The sequence below is a fragment of the Bubalus bubalis genome, chromosome 6, assembly GCF_019923935.1.
Source record: "Bubalus bubalis isolate 160015118507 breed Murrah chromosome 6, NDDB_SH_1, whole genome shotgun sequence".
Lineage (NCBI taxonomy): Eukaryota > Metazoa > Chordata > Mammalia > Artiodactyla > Bovidae > Bubalus > Bubalus bubalis.
In genome coordinates, this window is record NC_059162.1 from 5,822,007 (window position 1) to 5,837,777 (window position 15,771).

Consider the following 15,771-nt stretch of genomic DNA (forward strand, 5'->3'; position numbering starts at 1 on the left):
TTTGTCCCAGGAAGGGAGTCTTAAAAAAGAGAGAAGTTTCCAAACACCAGGAAACACTGTCACTGGCGAGTCTGTGGCCAGCCTTGGAACCTCAGAGGGCAACATAATCGGGAGGGAAAATAAATAAATAATTAAACCCACAGATTACGAGCCCATCAGTAACTCCCACTGGAGAAGCAGTGCAGACGCCTGCATCCGCCACTAGCAAGAGGGGGCTGGGCAGGGAGGCACTGGCTGCATTGCTTAGAGTAAGCAATGGGCCTAAATGCCCCGAGGCCAATCTGAGGGAACTAATTTGAGATAGCAAACCAGACTGTGGGATAGCTACCACGCAAAAAGCCCTAACCTAAGACACCACCAGGCCTGCTCACAGAACAAAGGGCTGAACAGAGCTAGCCGGCTGCGGACCGGCCCATCCCCCGCTGGAGACAGGCAGGCAAAGGCAGCCATAGCCGGAAGGGGGCAATCGCGGCCCCAGAGAGGCATCCTCTACCAAACTGTAAGCAGGATTTGTTGCTAACCAAGACTTCTTGGAATTCTGGATGGTCAACATCCGCCAGGAGGATCGCAGCCAGAGATCAGCTCCCCAGAAGAGACACACAGCACACCTGAAAAAGTGTGCCAGTTGTACACCCAGAACACCTAGCAGCAGGGACGGGGGAGGTGATAAGTCACAGTGACCATGCTCACCAAGCACCTGGTCACCTGAGCTGCTCGGACCTGGGAAGGGCATAAAACGCAGGCCCAACTGACTCTGCACCTTTGTGGAGTACCCGAGCACCTGAACCTGAGTGGCTTAGACCTGGGAAATGCATACAACCCAGGGCATGCCTCAGACAGTTCCAAGCAGAGCAACCTAGAGCTTGAACAGTGTAGACAGGGAAAGCACAGATGCTGTGAGCAGGGGTAAACCCAGTGTGGTCGAGACACTGCGAGCACACGCCAGTGTTATTTGTTTGCAGTGTTCCCCCTTCACTTGCACGACTGAACAAGTGAGCCTAAAAAAGTGTCCACCACCGCCCTCTTGTGTCAGGGCAGAAATTAGACACGGAAGAGACGAGCAAACAGAAGAAGCCAAAACAAAAAGAGGGAACTGCCTTGGAAGTCACAGGTGCAATAGGTTAAAATTCTGTAGTTAGCACCAACTACATAGGAAGGGGCCTATAGATCTTGAGAAGTATAAGCCAGATCAAGGAACTATCTGAAAGTGAACTGACCCCACACTGTCCAAAACAACACCAGAGAAAGTCCTAGATATATTTTTACTATAATTTTTTTAATTAATTTTTTTTTATTTTTAAGTCCTCTATTACTCCTTTAATTTTCATTTTTATTACCTACTATTACTTTGCCAAAAAAAAAGACCTTATTTTTTAAAGCAAACTTCATATATATATTTTATAATTTTTGTGACTGTTTTTTTCTTTAATATTGTATTTTTGAGAATCCAACCTCTACTCTAGATTTTTAAACTTTGCTTTCTGGTATTTGTTATCAATTCTGTACCTTTAAGAACCCAATCTTAAGTACCCATTTTTGCTTGGGAGCGAGATTACTAGCTTGACTGCTCTCTCCCCTTTGGATTCGCCTTTTTATCCACCAGGTCGCCTCTATCTCCTCCCTCCCCCTTCTCTTCTCTACCCAACTCTGTGAATCCCTTTGTGTGTTCCAGGCTGTGGAGAACACTTAGGGAACTGATTACTGGCTGGATCTGTGTCTCTCCTTTTGATTCCCCCCTTTATCCTCCTGGCCACCTCTGTCTCCTTCCTCCCTCTTCTCTTCTCTGTGTAACTCTGTGGACATCTCTGAGGGGTCCACACAATGGAGAACACATAGGGAAATGATTACTGGCTAGCTTGCTCTCGCCCCTTTGGATTCCCCTTCTTCTTCTCTTGGTCATCCCTGTCTCCCTCCTCCCTCTTCTCTTCTCCATCTAACTTGGTGAACCTCTCTGGGTGTCCCTCACTGTGGAGAAGCTTTTCATCTTTAGACTAGATGTTTTCTCATCGGTGCTGTACAGATAGAGAAGTCTTGAGGCTACTCTAAAAATAAGACTGAAAACCGGAGACAGGAGGCTTAAGTTCAAATCCTGAGAAAACCAGAGAACTCCTGACTCCAGGGAACATTAATCAATAGGAGCTCATCAAACACCTCCATACCTACACTGAAGCCAAGCACCACCCAAGGGCCAACAAGTTCCAGAGAAAGACATACCACAGAGTTTTTCCAGCAATACAGGATCATAGCCCTGAGATTCAATATACAGGCTACCCAAAGTCACACAAAACCCACTGACATCTAAAAACTCATTACTGGACACTTCATTTCATTCCAGAGAGAAGAAATACAGCTCCACCCACCAGAACACTGACACAAGCTTCCCTAACCAGGAAACCTTTACAACCCCACCCATAGCGAGGAACCTCCACAATAAAGAGGAACCACAAACTGCCAGAATACAGAAAGGTCACATCAAACACAGCAATCTAAACAAGATGAAAAGGCAGAGAAGTACCCAGCAGGTAAAGGAACAGGATAAACGCCCACCAAACCAAACAAAAGAGGAGGAGATAGAGAATCTACCTGATAAAGAATTCTGAATAATGATAGTAAAAATGATCCAAAATCTTGAAAACAAAATGGAGTTACAGATAAATAGCTTGGAGACAAGGATTGAGAAGATGCAAGAAAGGTTTAACAAGGACCTAGAAGAAGGAAAAAGAGTCAATATATATTGAATAATGCAATAAATGAGATCAAAAACACCCTGGAGGGAACCAACAGTAGAATAATGAAGGCAGAAGATAGTATAAGTCAGGCAGAAAATAGAATGGTAGAAATAAATGAATCAGAGAAGAAAAAAGAAAAACGAATTAAAAGAAATTAGGACAATCTCAGAGACCTCTGAGACAATGTCAAATGCCCCAACATTCGAATCATAGGAGTCCCAAAAGAAGAAGACCAAAAGAAAGACCATGAGAAAATACTTGAGGAGATAATAGTGGAAAACTTCTCTAAAATGGGGAAGGAAATAATCACCCAAGTCCAAGAAACCCAGAGAGTCCCAAACAGGATAAACCCAAGGCGAAACACCCCAAGACACATATTAATCAAATTAACAAAGATCAAACACAAAGAACAAATATTAAAAGCAGCAAGGGAAAAACAACAAATAACACACAAGGGGATTCCCATAAGGATAACAGCTGATCTTTCAATAGAAATTCCTCAGGCCAGGAGGGAATGTAAGGGCATACTTAAAGTGATGAAAGAAAATAACCTACAGCCCAGATTACTGTACCCAACAAGGATCTCATTCAAATATGAAGGAGAAATCAAAAGCTTTACAGACAAGCAAAAGATGAGAGAATTCAGCACCACCAAACCAGCTCTCAAACTAATGCTAAAGGATCTTCTCTAGACAGGAAACACAGAAAAGGTGTATAAACTCGAACCCAAAACAATAAAGTAAATGGCAACGGGATCATACTTATCAATAATTACCTTAAATGGAAATGGATTGAATGCCCCAACCAAAAGACAAAGACTGGCTGAATGGATACAAAAACAAGACCCCTATATATGTTGTCTATAAGAGACCCACCTCAAAACAGGGGACACATACAGACTGAAAGTGAAGGGCTGGAAAAATATATTCCAAGCAAAAAGAGACCAAAAGAAAGCAGGAGTAGCAATACTCATATCAGATAAAATAGACTTTAAAACAAAGGCTGTGAAAAGAGACAAAGAAGGACACTACGTAATGATCAAAGGATCAATCCAAGAAGAAGATATAACAATAATAAATATATATGCACCCACTATAGGAGCACCACAATATGTAAGACAAATGCTAACAAGTATGAAAGGGGAAATTAACAATAACACAGTAATAATGGGAGACTTTAATACCCCACTCACACCTATGGATAGATCAACTAAACAGAAAATTAACAAGGAAACACAAACTTTAAATGATACAAGAGACCAGTTGGATCTAATTGATATCTATAGGACATTTCACACCAAAACAATGAATTTCACCTTTTTCTCAAGTGCACATGGAACCTTCTCTAGGATAGATCACTTCCTGGGCCATAAATCTAGCCTTTGTAAATTCAAAAAAAATTGAAATCATTCCAAGGATCTTGTCTGACCACAATGCAGTAAGATTAGATCTCAACTGGACTCTTGAGAGTCCCTTGGACTGCAAGGAGATCCAACCAGTCCATTCTGAAGGAGATCAGCCCTGGGATTTCTTTGGAAGGAATGATGCTAAAGCTGAAACTCCAGTACTTTGGCCACCTCATGCAAAGAGTTGACTCATTGGAAAAGACTCCGATGCTGGGAGGGATTGGGGGCAGGAGGAGAAGGGGACGACAGAGGATGAGATGGCTGGATGGCATCACTGACTCGATGGACGTGAGTCTGAGAGAACTCCAGGAGTTGGTGATGGACAGGGAGGCCTGGTGTGCTGTGATTCATGGGGTCACAAAGAGTCGGACACGACTGAGCGACTGGACTGAACTGAACAGAAGAAAATCTATTAAAAATTCCAACATATGGAGGCTGAACAACACGCTGCTGAATAACCAACAAATCACAGAAGAAATCAAAAAAGAAATCAAAATATGCATAGAAACGAATGAAAATGAAAACACAGCAACTCAAAATCTGCAGGACACTGTAAAAGCAGTGCTAAGGGGAAGGTTCATAGCAATACAGGCATACCTCAAGAAACAAGAAAAAAAAGTCAAATAAATGACCTAACTCTACACCTAAAGCAACTAGAAAAGGAAGAAATGAAGAACCCCAGTGTTAGTAGAAGGAAAGAAATCTTAAAAATTTAGGGCAGAAATAAATGCAAAAGAAACAAGAGACCATAGCAAAAATCAACAAAGCCAAAAGCTGGTTCGTTGAGAAGATAAATAAAATTGACAAACCATTAGCCAGACTCATTAAGAAACAAAGGGATAAAAATCAAATCAATAAAATTAGAAATGAAAATGGAGAGATCACAACAGACAACACAGAAATACGAAGGATCATAAGAGACTACTATAAGCAACTATATGCCAATAAAATGGACAAATTGGAAGAAATGGACAAATTCTTAGAAAGGTACAACTTTCCAAAACTGAACCAGGAAGAAATAGAAAATCTTAACAGACCCATCACAAGCACAGAAATTGAAACTGTAATCAGAAATCTTCCAGCAAACAAAAGCCCAGGACCAGACAGCTTCACCACTAAACTCGACAAAAAATTTAGAGAAGAGCTAACACCTATCCTACTCAAACTTTTCCAGAAAATTGCAGAGGAAGGTAAACTTCCAAACTCATTCTATGCAGCCACCATCACCCTAATACCAAAACCAGACAAAGATATCACAAAAAGAAAAAAAGAAAAAAGAAAACTACAGGCCAATATCACTGATGAACATAGATGCAAAAATCCTTAACAAAATTCTAGCAAACAGAATCCAACAACACATTAAAAAGATCATACACCATGACCAAGTGGGCTTTATCCCAGGGATGCAAGGATCCTTCAATATCCACAAATCAATCAATGTAATATACCACATTAACAAATTGAAAAATAAAAACCATATGATTACCTCAATAGATGCAGAGAAAGCCTTTGACAAAATTCAACATCCATTTATGATAAAAAAAAAAAAACCCTCTAAAAAGCAGGAATAGAAGGAACATACCTCAGCATAATAAAAGCTATATATGACAAACCCACAGCAAACATTATACTCAATGGTGAAAAATTGAAAGCGTTTCCTCTAAAGTCAGGAACAAGACAAGGGTGCCCACTCTCACCACTACTATCCAACATAGTTTTGGAAGTTTTGGCCACAGCAATCAGAGCAGAAAAAGAAATAAAAGGAATCTAGATTGGAAAAGAAGAAGTAAAACTCTCACTGCTTGCAGATGACATGATCCTCTACATAGAAAATCCTAAAGACTCCACCAGAAAATTACTAGAGCTAATCAATGAATATAGTAAAGTTGCAGGATATAAAATCAACACACAGAAATCCCTTGCATTTCTATACACTAATAATGAGAAAATAGAGAAATTAAGGAAACAATGCCATTCACCATTGCAATGAAAAAAATAAAACACTTAGGAATATATATACCTAAAGAAACAAAGGACCTATATATAGAAAACTATAAAACACTGGTGAAAGAAATCAGAAAGAACACAAATAGATGGAGAAATATACCATGTTCATGGATTGGAAGAATCAATATAGTGAAAATGAGTATACTACCCAAAGCAATCTATAGATTCAATGCAATCCCTATCAAGCTGCCAATGGTATTTTTCACAGAGCTAGAACAAATAATTTCACAATTTGTATGGAAATACAAAAAAAAAAAACCTTGAATAGCCAAAGCAATCCTGAAAAAGAAGAATGGAACTGGAGGAATCAACCTGCCTGACTTCAGGCTCTACTACAAGGCCACAGTCATCAAGACAGTATGGTACTGGCACAAAGACAGGAATATAGATCAATGGAACAAAACAGAAAGCCCAGAGATAAATCCATGCACCTATGGACACCTTATCTTTGACAAAGGGGTCAAGAATATATAATGGAGAAAAGACAACCCCTTTATCAAGTGGTGCTGGGAAAACTGGTCAACCACTTGTAAAAGAATGAAACTAGAACACTTTCTAACACCATACACAAAAATAAACTCAAAATGGATTAAAGATCTAAACATAAGACCAGAAACTATAAAGCTCCTAGAGGAGAACATAGGCAAAACACTCTGCAACATACATCACAGCAGGATCCTCTATGACCCACCTCCCAGAATATTGGAAATAAAAGGAAAATTAAACAAATGGGACCCAATTAAAATTAAAAGCTTGTGAACAAAAAAGGAAATTATAAGCAAGGTGAAAAGATAGCCTTCAGAATGGGAGAAAATAATAGCAAATGAAGCAATGGACAAAGAATTAATCTCAAAAATATACAAGCAACTCCTGCAGATCAATTCCAGAAAAATAAATGACCCAATCAAAAAATGGGCCAAAGAACTAAACAGACATTTCTCCAAAGAAGACATACAGATGGTTAACAAACACGTGAAAAGATGCTTAACATCCCTCATTATCAGAGAAATGCAAATCAAAACCACAATGAGGTACCATTTCACACCAGTCAGAATGGCTGTGATCCAAAAGTCTACAAGCAATAAATGCTGGAGAGGGTGTGGAGAAAAGGGAACCCTCTTACACTCTTGGTGAGAATGCAAACTAATACAGCCCCTATGGAGAACAGTGTGGACATTCCTTAAAAAAACTGGAAATAGAACTTCCATATGACCCAACAAACCCACTGCTAGGCATACACACCAAGGAAACCAGAATTGAAAGAGACACATGTACCCCAATGTTCATCGCAGCACTGATTATAATAGCCAGGACATGGAAGCAACCTAGATGTCCATCAGCAGACGAATGGATAAGAAAGCGGTGGTACATATACACAATAGAACATTACTCGGCCATTAAAAAGAATACATTTGAATCAGTTCTAATGAGGTGGATGAAACTGTAACCTATTATACAGAGTGAAGTAAGCCAGAAAGAGAAACACCAATACAGTATACTAATGCATATATATGGAATTTAGAAAGATGGTAACTATAGCCTTGTACGTGAGACAGCAAAAGAGACACAGATGTATAGAATTGTCTTTTGGACTCTGTGGGAGAGGGCAAGGGTGGGATGATTTGGGAGAATGGCATTGAAACATGTATATTATCATATATGAAATGAATTGCCAGTCCAGGTTCAATGCATGATACAGAGTGCTTGGGGCTGGTGCACTGGGATGACCTATAGAGATGGGATGGAGAGAGAGGTGGGAGGAGGGTTCAGGATGGGGAACACATGTACACCCGTGGTGGATTCATGTCAATGTATGGCAAAACCAATACAATATTGTAAAGTAATTAGCCTCCAATTAAATAAATAAATTTATATTAAAAATTAAACTATAATATATAAAAAAAGACTTTCAGACTCTCCAGAATAAAATAAGAACTCACATACTGAGAGGGATCAGCATGTTCCATAGAAAATTGGCATAGAAAGATGAACTCTGAGACATAAAGTAAAAATATTCAAGGGCTCAGGAAAGAAAAGATGAAATAAATTATAGAGGCAAGAGAATTAGATTATCAGATTTCTCAAAAAGCAACATAAAAAGCAGGATAATAATGGAGCAGTATTTTCAAGGAACTTAAGGGGGGAAAACGTGTGAACCAAGAAAATTATATCTGGTGAATCTGCCACTCAAGTTTTAAGATTATAGAACAGTTTTGCATGTTCCTGAACTCAGGAAGTACTTAGTGAGGGTCCCTTCCCTATGAGCCTTCTATAGGATGAGCTTCTTTCAATCAAAAGATCATTGGAGAAATGACCCAGGGTGAGGACTCATCTCTTATTCATACTAAGATCCTAAGGGCTAATGTAATTGTATAGGGAGTACTGAATTTGGAAAATTATCATTGTGCAACCAACATGGTAAATATTGGGTTAAGCAAGAATCAATGAAATCTCAGAGAATTTTGCTATGAATTTTGCTGTAAATAATTTATTTAATTAATTAATGTTAAAGAATATTACATAAATTAAATTTATTATTAAAAACACTCCAACAAAAAACCTCCAGGTTAAGATGGCTTCATTCTGAGTTTCATCAAACAATTTAGAGATAAATATTAAGCCTATGCAACCAATTTCAGAAAACATAGAAAGGGATATGCTTGTCAACCCACTGTTTAAGACCAACATTCAAAAGACAATACAATAAAATAAACTACAGAAAACTACAAGATCATGTCTTATGCAGAAAAAGCACTTGACCACCGTTATGAGATACTACTACACACTTCATAAATGGCTAAAGTTTAAAACTTGGCATATCAAGTGCTGATGAAGAGGTAGAGCAACTGGAAGTCTCATATATTGCCAATTGGAATGTAAAAATTTACAACCACTTTATGAAATAATGTATCAGTTTCTTATGAAGGTACACATACACTTACCATATGACATGGAAATTCCTCTGATATGTATGTAGCCAAGAAAAGTAAAAAGATTTGTCCACAGAAAGACTTGATCATGAATATTTATAAGCAGCTTTATTCACAGTAGCTGTAAATTGGAAACAACCGAAATGCCCATCAACAGGTGAATGGATGAAAAAATGTTGGTATACAATAGAACTGTTTAGTCCGACTGTTTTGCGACCCTGTGGACTGTAGTCTGGCAGATTCCTCTGTCCATGGGATTTCCCAGGCAATAATACTGGAGTGGGTTGCTATTTCTTTCTCCAGGGGATCTTCCTGACCCAAGGATAAAACCAGCATCTCCTGCATTGGCAGGTGTATTCTTCACTACTGAGCCACCACAGAAGCCAATCATATTGCAATTTCCATACAACAGAATACTACTCAACATTAAAAGCAATAACTACTTAAATAGCAACCACATGGATAAATTGTGAAAAAATAATATGTTAAGCATAAGGATGCATATCTATGATCTCATTTACGTGGAATTATAGACGAGGAAAAATTAATCTACAGTGACTGAAAGAAAAGCAGGAGTTCCCTGAGGCTAAGTATTGACTGCATGCAGGCATGACAAGATACCCTGGGATATTGGAAATGTTCTTTATAATGAGGTGTGGTTACATGAGTACAAATACTTGTCAAACTCCTTGAACTGCAAACTTAAAGTGGGAATATTTTATTATATGCAAAATATGCTTAATAACATTGATTAAAAACCCTGCTTGTCCTTAAAAATCATGCTGAAATATTACCTTTTCCATGAACCCTCCCCAGTCTCCAAACTCACAGGAAGTGCTTCTTCCTGCTCCTCCCACAGCCCATCATCAATATCTATATTATAGCTCTCCATAAGTCTGCTTTACACTACAGATGATGATGTGTGTGCTCCTCTCTCCCACTTGAGTTTACATCCCCTGTTTATCCCTTAAAAATCTGTCTTCCACCTGAAATGATTCTTGCTAACGTCAATAACTGCCGAGTGCAACAGTCACGGTGCAGTTCTTATCATAGTTAATTTCTTCTTGGCAACCAATGCTTTTGAGCACTTGTTTTTCCTCAAACTATCCGACTTACTTGTATGTTATTACATTCTCCTTAGTTTCATATTATGGTTCCTTTTTCAACTTACCTTTAAACAATGATGTCCCCTAGGATTTTCCTCTTGATATTTTCTCACTGACAATCTTCCTGGAAAACACTTTTCTGCCCAACAATTTCTACCACCGCTATACTAATAACTCCAAAATTTTTTTTTTTACTTTGAGTTCTTTTAAATAAAAATCATTGTAGACTGTGACTGCAAGCCATGAAATTAAAAGACACTTGCTCCTTGGAAAGAAAGCTGTGATAAACCTAGACAGCGTATTAAAAAGTAGGCACATCATTTTGCAAACAAAGGTCTGTATAGTCAAAGTTATGTTTTTTTCAGTAGTCATGTACAGATGTGAGAGCTGGACCATAAAGACTAGGTGCCAAAGAATTAATGCTTTTGGATCGTGGTGCTGGAGAAGACTGTTGAGATTCACCTGGACTGCAAGATCAAACCAGTCAGTGTAGGAAACCAACCCTGACCATTCATTGGAAGAACTGAGGCTAAAGTTGGACCTCTAAAACTTTGGCCACCTGATGTGAAGAGCTGACTCATTGGAAAAGGCCATGATATTGGGAAATATTGAAGGCAAAAGGAGAAGGAGGCAGCAGAGGACTGGATGGTTAGATAACATCACTGACTCAATGGACATGAGTTTGAGCAAACTTGAGGAGACAGTGGAGGACAAGGGAGCCTGATGTGCTGCAGTCCATAGGGTTGCAGAGAGTTTGACATGACTTCATGACTGAACAATAACAAAACTCATTTACGTACCTGCATTCTGAATATCATATTCATTCAAATTATTCTTTTCCAGAAATGACCTCATTTTTTAAACTCTCAAATGTATTCCTCCTTTGTATTCTCTCTCCTATTAGGAAACTACATAAACCAAGTCACTTTAAATTACATCTAGAGATTATCCTAGACTTCTGGTTATCCCTGCCTATTTAACTGATCATTAAGTCAGACACAACTGGGCAACTGAACAATAGCAACAAGTCCTTTTTGCTCTGTTTTGTGATAGTTTTAAAATCATTTAGTTGTTCTCGTCTCTGATTTAATTTAAAATCATATGACTATACAATGAAGCTTTCTATTACATCTCAGGTTTAAGAATAGGAATATATTAAATTCAGTGTGGGTTCTGTTGATTTTTAAGGTAAACGAACAACAGTCAACAGGAAATGTTCACTGAGGAGTTGGATTTATGAGCTCAAATATCAGTGAAGGGAACAAACTTGAGATTAAAGTACAGATTTGGGAGTGCTTAGAATGTAAGTAGTGGTTATTTTCACCAGAGTATGAGCATCCAGTAATGGGTCAAAGTTAGAAGCCTGACACCCTCTATTTCCTTCTGGGAAGAAATGCTGCCTGTGAAGGCAGGGAATTTACAAGGAAAACTGAAGTCTTGAAAGAACTTCTTTGGAAGATGGGAAGGGAAGTGGACAAGGAAAGTGTGGCATGGTTCTTGAGCAGCCCTGAGAGAAGGAGGCAAGAGAACAAGGGGTGAGGGTTTTCTAGGGTCCCAACCAAAAGATCCCATGGTGTCCTAGAATAGTGACTATCCCAGATTACTAGTGAGCAGAAGTTAGGCAGGGGAAGGGATCCTGACAGACTCAGAGAACAGGGGGAGTCAAGGGATTAGAGATCACATTTAGAGCACAGCAAAGATGTATAGTGTAAAACAGAAAAACATAAGGAAGGACAGAGATTAGGTCAGAAAACAGAAGATTACTGGGGTGCTGAAGGGGAACAGATGTAAGGAACATTAAAATCAAACATGGCAAGGAATTATATTGGGGCACTGGATGTGATGTCAACAAAGACACTGAATCTCTCCAATATTTTAGGTGTCTTTTGGGGTAACCAGGAAGGCTTTAGCCAGATATCAAAGTCCTCTATGAAGATCGCAAAATGACAAGAAGTATACAGTCACCCATAATACCAAAGAGTGCTAGTTTAAGTGAATTATAAGTTTTAGGAAATATAATGTGGCTAGAGACTCAGGAACTTCACTCTGGAGTCTGGAGTGGGAAATGGGATGGGAAGATGGAGTGGGAATGAGATGCTACCAGTTCTTGTCGCCTTGAATTACAGAGGGCAAAACTCTGGGGTAAAAAAAAAAATTTAAAGTCTGTATCTTGTGTGTTTAGGTGTTGAAAGGCCTCTAAACATTTTTTTTTTTTTCAAATTAGTTCTGATTTTAAGCCCTGGAAATTTAGAAACTACTTTACTCATGGAGGATGGGGGAATAAGGGAGGGGGGATATTTTTTCTCTTTCTCTTGAAAATGAAACACTTCTTGGTAGGAAGTCTCTGGAGAAAGAGCTGACTCATAGCTCTGCTTGTGACAAAACCTTACCGTGGTGCTGCTTCTCGGGTCACAGAGAGCTTGGACTTCCTGCCAGTCAAGCAGGTTGAAGTTGGCTAGAGAAGAATACAATTAGTGTCTCTTCCTGAAAGACCCACTGGCTCATCCTGGAAGACACTTTGCTTTTGTGACCTTTTTCAGCTTCTAGTTTTAGATTTCTTATAGAAGCTAAAGGAAAAGGCATTTGGGCTGCATTTTTGTTTAGGTAAACTTGTTTTAGCCGATTTTTCCTCTCCCCAATATTTTGTTTTCCCTTTTGATCCTAAGTGGAGATCATGTAAAGGGATAGTATCTTTAAAGACTATTACTATGAGACATACCCGCTCCCCCCACCCCCGCAAAGAAAAAGTCATATATGTTTGTGAGGTGTATAGAGGCTGCAAAATACAGACAAAAAACACAGGCAGAGAGAAGAAAGACTATGAGGAGAGCTTCTAGAAATCACAAAAGGCAAAAAGGCTCTGCCAAAATCCACAGAAATTTTAAAATAACAGGTATTCCCATTTAAAAAAATGAACTTGTCAGTCTAAATAAATTACACACATTCAATGACAAAACCTAAAATATAAAGAACCAATGGGGGAAAAAATAATGAGGGATGAGATTTTCCCAGCTTTCCAAGAGTAATTTTGCCTTCCCAGGAGAGAGAGCTATTTTGCTGACTCACTAGTTAAGATGGTAGGAGAAATGTGTCAATAGCCCTAGAGAAGATTTACTAGCCTCAATTCTAATCATGTCCAAAAAAACTAAAGAGTCAGTGTAGTTGAGCAGAAGGATTTGGAAGTAGAAATACCATCTCTAACCCAAGATTTTCTAGGCAAACCCTGGGATCTCCACTCTCATACAGGGACTTTTCCTCACTAAGTTTGGTTGCAGATCATTCTGGTGACCATCATAATGGAGAGATGCTTTTCTTCTGCATCATAGCTAGTGCCTTAAGTTTCAAAAAGCTGTATCCTTGATAACTGGGTCAGGAACTCTGCTGCACATTAGACAGACACAAATATTCAGCAAACCCTATGAATATTTACCATTTAGTGGGGTTATGGCACTGCATCCAACAGCCAACTAGCTGCTGTTGATGACACCAAAGAACATAAATGTGATCCCTTACATTATAAGACAGGAGAAAAGACATATGCAAGAGAGATTTTTAAAGGGCGATGGCCTTTCCATGTGGCGGCAGCCATCAGGTGAGCTCAGATAGACACTTACAGACACCTCCAGGAACTAGGGAGGAAGAAGCAGTGGACATGGTGCCCTCAGGATACGTTGCTGGCAGTACCGCCAGCTCTCCATCCCGCACTGCACTGCCCCCAGCCCCTGCACCCCACCCAGCCAACAGGCACACAGGCTGAGATACAAGGCCAAGCAAGGTCATGTCATATATTGGATTCCTGTGCACCATGGTGGCTGCAAATGCCCAGTTTCTAAGGGTGCCACCTATGCAAGCCTGTCCACCATGGGGTCAACCAGCTCAAAATTGCTCGAAGCCTTCAGTCTGTTGCCAAGGAGCAAGCTGGATGCCACTGCGGGGCCTGTGGGGTCTTTCTGTGTTAGGGATGATTCTGTGTATGAATCTTCGAGGTTATTCCCATTGATCCACTCCATAAAGTTGTCATCAGAAACCCTGACACCCTATGGATCACCAAACCAGTCCACAAGCATAGGCTGACATCACCAGGCAGAAAGAGCCCTGGTGTTGGAAAGGGTCACTTGTCCCTGCACAAAACTGGTGGTTCTTCCTGGACAGCCTGGAGACAACATAATACTCTCCAGCCCGAGCTCCACCGCTACTGCTAATATAAGTAATGTTTATAAAATTCTTACCTAATAAACTGTTTAGGACATTCAAAAAAAAGGCAACAAACACAAGCCAAGTCAAATGAGAGATGCTTACAGTAAGTAAAAGACAGAGGTGGTAGTGAGCTCTAGCACTCAGAAAACTTCTTTTGTGAGGTCACCTCAGTGAGAAATGGTGCATAGGTTTTGAAGGTTGAAGTGTCACCAGCAGATCGCTGTTTTAGAATATTACTCCAGCAACATTTATTACAGATGGATTTAAGGAGGAAAGAGGACAAGGAGACTAGTGATTTATCAACAATGATACAAATTAATGCGGTGGAAGCGAGGATGAAGAGAAATAGATGCATTTAAGTCATAGTAAGATCTGTCAGAAATTAGTGACTGATCGGAGGCGAGGGTTGCCAAACAAGGAGGAGTTTAGAATAACACACAAGATTTTTTGACCTAAAAACACTGTTTAGATTCACTCAGATAGGGAGTGCATTTGAAGAGACAGACTTCTGTGCTAGTATTACCTAAAATGCATACACAGTATAAAATGTTGTCCGTGCTTGGGTTCCACTTCTCCTTTCTCTTTCTTTCCTCCTTTATTTCAGGAGTCTTAAATAGTTTCATTGCCCAACTTCATTTAAATATTTTTGTGGCCAAATTTGTTGCCCTGTGGCCTTTCCTTTGGCACTTCTGAAAGCCTTAGGGAAGCTAACTGAAGTGTGACCAGTTCATAACAAAGAGATTCCAAAGTTCTTTTTATGGGGATCTCTCCAGTCTTCCATTCCTAACTCTCCCAACTTTTCTAATTAAAAAGACTAAAAGAGGGACTTCCCTGATGATCCAGTGGCTAAGATTTCATGCTCCCAATGCAGGGGGCCTGGGTTTGACCCCTGGTCAGGGAACTAGATTCCACATGCCACAACTGTTTGCATGCCACAACTAAAACCCAATGCAGTCTAATTAATTAATTTTTTAAAAAAAAAGGACAAAAAGAGATTGAGACAGACAAGACAGACTTTCAAATGTCTTCACAAACTAGTCAGGTTTTCAAAAATGCTTTTGGACCTACTCATCTTTACCTGTATCTAAGGGATATTGTACAAGAAGTCCATGAAGACCGGTCTCCAGGCCAGGACTGAGGCTTTCAATTGCATTTTCTGCTTAATTTTTTTTTTTTTTTCCTGTAAAGATTTCCAATTTTCTGAAAATTTGAGCTCTCAGCTGGAAATCTCTTAGGCCTCTGAGTCAGGCCTGAGCCTGAGAGATGTGAACGCATTTATATGGCTGGATTAAGCAGATCATTTCTAGCCTCATTTGGCCTAGACAAGAAACCAGCTTTCCCCCAGTTGAAGCTTCTCCCAGGAAAAAGGCTTCATCACCACTGTCTATTCTACTTTG

The 15,771-nt window shown here is 39.6% G+C and overlaps 1 pseudogene; it reads left to right on the plus strand.

The window, feature by feature from the left end:
• Window positions 1-14,379, plus strand: part of LOC112585502 — a 93,512-nt pseudogene extending 79,133 nt beyond the window's left edge.
• Window positions 14,380-15,771: the final 1,392 nt, after the last annotated feature.